The sequence below is a fragment of the Schistocerca piceifrons genome, chromosome 4 (assembly GCF_021461385.2).
Source record: "Schistocerca piceifrons isolate TAMUIC-IGC-003096 chromosome 4, iqSchPice1.1, whole genome shotgun sequence".
NCBI classification, from domain to species: domain Eukaryota; kingdom Metazoa; phylum Arthropoda; class Insecta; order Orthoptera; family Acrididae; genus Schistocerca; species Schistocerca piceifrons.
This window is the reverse complement of record NC_060141.1, coordinates 1,343,388-1,350,862: the sequence shown is the minus strand read 5'-3', so window position 1 is coordinate 1,350,862 and position 7,475 is coordinate 1,343,388. Positions and strand designations below refer to the sequence as shown.

At 53.0% G+C, this 7,475-nt stretch overlaps 5 non-coding genes and 1 pseudogene across 5 annotated transcripts; all 6 read right to left on the bottom strand.

Moving 5' to 3' along the window:
- Positions 1-361: 361 nt before the first annotated feature.
- On the bottom strand, positions 362-479 carry LOC124796628 (annotated as a pseudogene).
- A 1,211-nt stretch (positions 480-1,690) lies between these two features.
- LOC124796582 lies at positions 1,691-1,809 on the bottom strand. The gene has a single exon (XR_007016791.1). It is a non-coding gene; the product is annotated as a 5S ribosomal RNA (ribosomal RNA).
- A 1,211-nt stretch (positions 1,810-3,020) lies between these two features.
- Positions 3,021-3,139, bottom strand: LOC124796581. Its single transcript, XR_007016790.1, has one exon. It is a non-coding gene; the product is annotated as a 5S ribosomal RNA (ribosomal RNA).
- A 1,211-nt stretch (positions 3,140-4,350) lies between these two features.
- On the bottom strand, positions 4,351-4,469 carry LOC124796580. Its single transcript, XR_007016789.1, has one exon. It is a non-coding gene; the product is annotated as a 5S ribosomal RNA (ribosomal RNA).
- Positions 4,470-5,680: 1,211 nt separating this feature from the next.
- On the bottom strand, positions 5,681-5,799 carry LOC124796579. Its single transcript, XR_007016788.1, has one exon. It is a non-coding gene; the product is annotated as a 5S ribosomal RNA (ribosomal RNA).
- A 1,211-nt stretch (positions 5,800-7,010) lies between these two features.
- LOC124796578 lies at positions 7,011-7,129 on the bottom strand. The gene has a single exon (XR_007016787.1). It is a non-coding gene; the product is annotated as a 5S ribosomal RNA (ribosomal RNA).
- Positions 7,130-7,475: the final 346 nt, after the last annotated feature.

Sequence of the window (7,475 nt, the reverse complement as noted above, 5' to 3'; positions counted from 1 at the left end):
CTCACGTCCGTTTTCAACTTCAGAAAGAGGCTAAGCAGCGTGAAATCAAGCTGCAACCCCTCTAATTCGTCCTCCTGAATTTTAAGTTCGTGAAACATCCACTCCTCTATATCGAAAGAGGACGGCCGTTCGTGTTCACGATCAAAACGCGCACTGAATCGTCGTACTTGAGCGATTGAACGTTGTCATTTTTTTTCGTAGAGCACTCACCAAATCGTTGAAACACGATCGCCTACGGCGAAACGGCTACGGCAGGCGCGGCGCGGGAGCCGGCAGGCGGCGGGCGCGGGCGCGGCGCGGTAGGATGTCGGGCGGCGACGGCTCGGCGGCCGGTAATCCTCGGCTACCTGGGACGCACAATAGCGAGCGGCACACGTGTTGCCAGGCGGGCAGCCAGCCAAGTACTAACCGGGCCCGATGTTGCTTAACTTCGGTGATCGGACGAGAACCGGTGTATTCAACATGGTATGGCCGTTGGCGTCCTTATACTGTAGCCGCACCCCAGAAGAAGCATTCGCCTCTTCTCGCAACACACGCAATCGCTGCTTTCCGTGGCACATTTGACGCAAAGCTCGTCTTTCCACCTCGAAGGTGGCGCGGAGTGCGCGCTCGCCTCGGCGTCTCAGAGGCGACTGCCGAACGTAGGTGAGACACGCACAACACAGCTGCTCGGTGCACCGCCTGTCATTCGTTTGGTGCGTGTGGCCTCCGACACTCGCTGGCGACGCGCCTTGTTCCTGTTATCCGGCGCGGGGCTTGCGCGCGCGGTCGGGCGGCGGGCGGACTGCGCGGGGTGTGGCAGTGTCCTGCTGGACCGACGGAGGCTTTCTCACCTGGCTGACACACGCCGCGCTTCCAGATATTTGCGTAATTTGCGCGGTGCATTGGCGCCTGTCCCCCCTTCCGTCCCGACTTGTCCCGACTTTGCTCGACTGCCGCTCGCTGCCGCTCGGGTCGCGGTCCATATGACAGCACAAGCGCGAGAAACGTCTGCGGGAGGAGGCGAGACGACAAAAGAATAAATTTATGATTAGAAATCGAACTTGGAGCTGTACGCCGCTGCAGAACGATAGGCAGGCGCTACCGTATTTCGGAGCATACCGCCCGATTCGTACTGTTTTGTCGTTTTCAAAGACTTCCTGGCAAACTTGGTTGGCACATTCTCCTTCAAACTGAGTTAATTACTGCAGTTTCGTACCTTACGGCCGTTTAAAATGCTTGAGGAAGTCTCTTTGTCACAACAGAAAGGTGATATGGAAAAAGGCTGGCTGCCAGGAGTAGCGACTGAAAAGCGAAAAATGAAGACAGCCAGAGTTCCCAGGCGCTCACCCTTCCGAGTACTACTAACGTTGTTGCTTCACTTCGGTGATCGGACGAGAACGGAAGATTTTATTTCTTTTTTTTTTTTTTGTTTATTTACATTGTGGAATTTAGCACTGCTACAAAACAGTAGGCCCTGACTTATTTCAGAACTCATCTGTCGATTCGTAGTGTGTTGTTATTTTCAAGGAGTTCTAGCACACATCCTTCGCGCATTCTTGCTCAAACTGAGTTCATTACTGTAATTTCGTATCTTGCGTTTGATACAGTAGTTCAAAATGCTTGTGGAAGCATCTTTGTCAACACCTGAAAGTTAGTATGAAAAGAGGGCTGGCAGGTGCAGCGACGTAAAAATGAAAAAATGAGATAGAGCCAACAGCACCCGGTGTTCCCAGGCGGTCACCCATCCAAGTACTAACCGGGCCCGATGTTGCTTAACTTCGGTGATCGGACGAGAACCGGTGTATTCAACATGGTATGGCCGTTGGCGTCCTTATACTGTAGCCGCACCCCAGAAGAAGCATTCGCCTCTTCTCGCAACACACGCAATCGCTGCTTTCCGTGGCACATTTGACGCAAAGCTCGTCTTTCCACCTCGAAGGTGGCGCGGAGTGCGCGCTCGCCTCGGCGTCTCAGAGGCGACTGCCGAACGTAGGTGAGACACGCACAACACAGCTGCTCGGTGCACCGCCTGTCATTCGTTTGGTGCGTGTGGCCTCCGACACTCGCTGGCGACGCGCCTTGTTCCTGTTATCCGGCGCGGGGCTTGCGCGCGCGGTCGGGCGGCGGGCGGACTGCGCGGGGTGTGGCAGTGTCCTGCTGGACCGACGGAGGCTTTCTCACCTGGCTGACACACGCCGCGCTTCCAGATATTTGCGTAATTTGCGCGGTGCATTGGCGCCTGTCCCCCCTTCCGTCCCGACTTGTCCCGACTTTGCTCGACTGCCGCTCGCTGCCGCTCGGGTCGCGGTCCATATGACAGCACAAGCGCGAGAAACGTCTGCGGGAGGAGGCGAGACGACAAAAGAATAAATTTATGATTAGAAATCGAACTTGGAGCTGTACGCCGCTGCAGAACGATAGGCAGGCGCTACCGTATTTCGGAGCATACCGCCCGATTCGTACTGTTTTGTCGTTTTCAAAGACTTCCTGGCAAACTTGGTTGGCACATTCTCCTTCAAACTGAGTTAATTACTGCAGTTTCGTACCTTACGGCCGTTTAAAATGCTTGAGGAAGTCTCTTTGTCACAACAGAAAGGTGATATGGAAAAAGGCTGGCTGCCAGGAGTAGCGACTGAAAAGCGAAAAATGAAGACAGCCAGAGTTCCCAGGCGCTCACCCTTCCGAGTACTACTAACGTTGTTGCTTCACTTCGGTGATCGGACGAGAACGGAAGATTTTATTTCTTTTTTTTTTTTTTGTTTATTTACATTGTGGAATTTAGCACTGCTACAAAACAGTAGGCCCTGACTTATTTCAGAACTCATCTGTCGATTCGTAGTGTGTTGTTATTTTCAAGGAGTTCTAGCACACATCCTTCGCGCATTCTTGCTCAAACTGAGTTCATTACTGTAATTTCGTATCTTGCGTTTGATACAGTAGTTCAAAATGCTTGTGGAAGCATCTTTGTCAACACCTGAAAGTTAGTATGAAAAGAGGGCTGGCAGGTGCAGCGACGTAAAAATGAAAAAATGAGATAGAGCCAACAGCACCCGGTGTTCCCAGGCGGTCACCCATCCAAGTACTAACCGGGCCCGATGTTGCTTAACTTCGGTGATCGGACGAGAACCGGTGTATTCAACATGGTATGGCCGTTGGCGTCCTTATACTGTAGCCGCACCCCAGAAGAAGCATTCGCCTCTTCTCGCAACACACGCAATCGCTGCTTTCCGTGGCACATTTGACGCAAAGCTCGTCTTTCCACCTCGAAGGTGGCGCGGAGTGCGCGCTCGCCTCGGCGTCTCAGAGGCGACTGCCGAACGTAGGTGAGACACGCACAACACAGCTGCTCGGTGCACCGCCTGTCATTCGTTTGGTGCGTGTGGCCTCCGACACTCGCTGGCGACGCGCCTTGTTCCTGTTATCCGGCGCGGGGCTTGCGCGCGCGGTCGGGCGGCGGGCGGACTGCGCGGGGTGTGGCAGTGTCCTGCTGGACCGACGGAGGCTTTCTCACCTGGCTGACACACGCCGCGCTTCCAGATATTTGCGTAATTTGCGCGGTGCATTGGCGCCTGTCCCCCCTTCCGTCCCGACTTGTCCCGACTTTGCTCGACTGCCGCTCGCTGCCGCTCGGGTCGCGGTCCATATGACAGCACAAGCGCGAGAAACGTCTGCGGGAGGAGGCGAGACGACAAAAGAATAAATTTATGATTAGAAATCGAACTTGGAGCTGTACGCCGCTGCAGAACGATAGGCAGGCGCTACCGTATTTCGGAGCATACCGCCCGATTCGTACTGTTTTGTCGTTTTCAAAGACTTCCTGGCAAACTTGGTTGGCACATTCTCCTTCAAACTGAGTTAATTACTGCAGTTTCGTACCTTACGGCCGTTTAAAATGCTTGAGGAAGTCTCTTTGTCACAACAGAAAGGTGATATGGAAAAAGGCTGGCTGCCAGGAGTAGCGACTGAAAAGCGAAAAATGAAGACAGCCAGAGTTCCCAGGCGCTCACCCTTCCGAGTACTACTAACGTTGTTGCTTCACTTCGGTGATCGGACGAGAACGGAAGATTTTATTTCTTTTTTTTTTTTTTGTTTATTTACATTGTGGAATTTAGCACTGCTACAAAACAGTAGGCCCTGACTTATTTCAGAACTCATCTGTCGATTCGTAGTGTGTTGTTATTTTCAAGGAGTTCTAGCACACATCCTTCGCGCATTCTTGCTCAAACTGAGTTCATTACTGTAATTTCGTATCTTGCGTTTGATACAGTAGTTCAAAATGCTTGTGGAAGCATCTTTGTCAACACCTGAAAGTTAGTATGAAAAGAGGGCTGGCAGGTGCAGCGACGTAAAAATGAAAAAATGAGATAGAGCCAACAGCACCCGGTGTTCCCAGGCGGTCACCCATCCAAGTACTAACCGGGCCCGATGTTGCTTAACTTCGGTGATCGGACGAGAACCGGTGTATTCAACATGGTATGGCCGTTGGCGTCCTTATACTGTAGCCGCACCCCAGAAGAAGCATTCGCCTCTTCTCGCAACACACGCAATCGCTGCTTTCCGTGGCACATTTGACGCAAAGCTCGTCTTTCCACCTCGAAGGTGGCGCGGAGTGCGCGCTCGCCTCGGCGTCTCAGAGGCGACTGCCGAACGTAGGTGAGACACGCACAACACAGCTGCTCGGTGCACCGCCTGTCATTCGTTTGGTGCGTGTGGCCTCCGACACTCGCTGGCGACGCGCCTTGTTCCTGTTATCCGGCGCGGGGCTTGCGCGCGCGGTCGGGCGGCGGGCGGACTGCGCGGGGTGTGGCAGTGTCCTGCTGGACCGACGGAGGCTTTCTCACCTGGCTGACACACGCCGCGCTTCCAGATATTTGCGTAATTTGCGCGGTGCATTGGCGCCTGTCCCCCCTTCCGTCCCGACTTGTCCCGACTTTGCTCGACTGCCGCTCGCTGCCGCTCGGGTCGCGGTCCATATGACAGCACAAGCGCGAGAAACGTCTGCGGGAGGAGGCGAGACGACAAAAGAATAAATTTATGATTAGAAATCGAACTTGGAGCTGTACGCCGCTGCAGAACGATAGGCAGGCGCTACCGTATTTCGGAGCATACCGCCCGATTCGTACTGTTTTGTCGTTTTCAAAGACTTCCTGGCAAACTTGGTTGGCACATTCTCCTTCAAACTGAGTTAATTACTGCAGTTTCGTACCTTACGGCCGTTTAAAATGCTTGAGGAAGTCTCTTTGTCACAACAGAAAGGTGATATGGAAAAAGGCTGGCTGCCAGGAGTAGCGACTGAAAAGCGAAAAATGAAGACAGCCAGAGTTCCCAGGCGCTCACCCTTCCGAGTACTACTAACGTTGTTGCTTCACTTCGGTGATCGGACGAGAACGGAAGATTTTATTTCTTTTTTTTTTTTTTGTTTATTTACATTGTGGAATTTAGCACTGCTACAAAACAGTAGGCCCTGACTTATTTCAGAACTCATCTGTCGATTCGTAGTGTGTTGTTATTTTCAAGGAGTTCTAGCACACATCCTTCGCGCATTCTTGCTCAAACTGAGTTCATTACTGTAATTTCGTATCTTGCGTTTGATACAGTAGTTCAAAATGCTTGTGGAAGCATCTTTGTCAACACCTGAAAGTTAGTATGAAAAGAGGGCTGGCAGGTGCAGCGACGTAAAAATGAAAAAATGAGATAGAGCCAACAGCACCCGGTGTTCCCAGGCGGTCACCCATCCAAGTACTAACCGGGCCCGATGTTGCTTAACTTCGGTGATCGGACGAGAACCGGTGTATTCAACATGGTATGGCCGTTGGCGTCCTTATACTGTAGCCGCACCCCAGAAGAAGCATTCGCCTCTTCTCGCAACACACGCAATCGCTGCTTTCCGTGGCACATTTGACGCAAAGCTCGTCTTTCCACCTCGAAGGTGGCGCGGAGTGCGCGCTCGCCTCGGCGTCTCAGAGGCGACTGCCGAACGTAGGTGAGACACGCACAACACAGCTGCTCGGTGCACCGCCTGTCATTCGTTTGGTGCGTGTGGCCTCCGACACTCGCTGGCGACGCGCCTTGTTCCTGTTATCCGGCGCGGGGCTTGCGCGCGCGGTCGGGCGGCGGGCGGACTGCGCGGGGTGTGGCAGTGTCCTGCTGGACCGACGGAGGCTTTCTCACCTGGCTGACACACGCCGCGCTTCCAGATATTTGCGTAATTTGCGCGGTGCATTGGCGCCTGTCCCCCCTTCCGTCCCGACTTGTCCCGACTTTGCTCGACTGCCGCTCGCTGCCGCTCGGGTCGCGGTCCATATGACAGCACAAGCGCGAGAAACGTCTGCGGGAGGAGGCGAGACGACAAAAGAATAAATTTATGATTAGAAATCGAACTTGGAGCTGTACGCCGCTGCAGAACGATAGGCAGGCGCTACCGTATTTCGGAGCATACCGCCCGATTCGTACTGTTTTGTCGTTTTCAAAGACTTCCTGGCAAACTTGGTTGGCACATTCTCCTTCAAACTGAGTTAATTACTGCAGTTTCGTACCTTACGGCCGTTTAAAATGCTTGAGGAAGTCTCTTTGTCACAACAGAAAGGTGATATGGAAAAAGGCTGGCTGCCAGGAGTAGCGACTGAAAAGCGAAAAATGAAGACAGCCAGAGTTCCCAGGCGCTCACCCTTCCGAGTACTACTAACGTTGTTGCTTCACTTCGGTGATCGGACGAGAACGGAAGATTTTATTTCTTTTTTTTTTTTTTGTTTATTTACATTGTGGAATTTAGCACTGCTACAAAACAGTAGGCCCTGACTTATTTCAGAACTCATCTGTCGATTCGTAGTGTGTTGTTATTTTCAAGGAGTTCTAGCACACATCCTTCGCGCATTCTTGCTCAAACTGAGTTCATTACTGTAATTTCGTATCTTGCGTTTGATACAGTAGTTCAAAATGCTTGTGGAAGCATCTTTGTCAACACCTGAAAGTTAGTATGAAAAGAGGGCTGGCAGGTGCAGCGACGTAAAAATGAAAAAATGAGATAGAGCCAACAGCACCCGGTGTTCCCAGGCGGTCACCCATCCAAGTACTAACCGGGCCCGATGTTGCTTAACTTCGGTGATCGGACGAGAACCGGTGTATTCAACATGGTATGGCCGTTGGCGTCCTTATACTGTAGCCGCACCCCAGAAGAAGCATTCGCCTCTTCTCGCAACACACGCAATCGCTGCTTTCCGTGGCACATTTGACGCAAAGCTCGTCTTTCCACCTCGAAGGTGGCGCGGAGTGCGCGCTCGCCTCGGCGTCTCAGAGGCGACTGCCGAACGTAGGTGAGACACGCACAACACAGCTGCTCGGTGCACCGCCTGTCATTCGTTTGGTGCGTGTGGCCTCCGACACTCGCTGGCGACGCGCCTTGTTCCTGTTATCCGGCGCGGGGCTTGCGCGCGCGGTCGGGCGGCGGGCGGACTGCGCGGGGTGTGGCAGTGTCCTGCTGGACCGACGGAGGC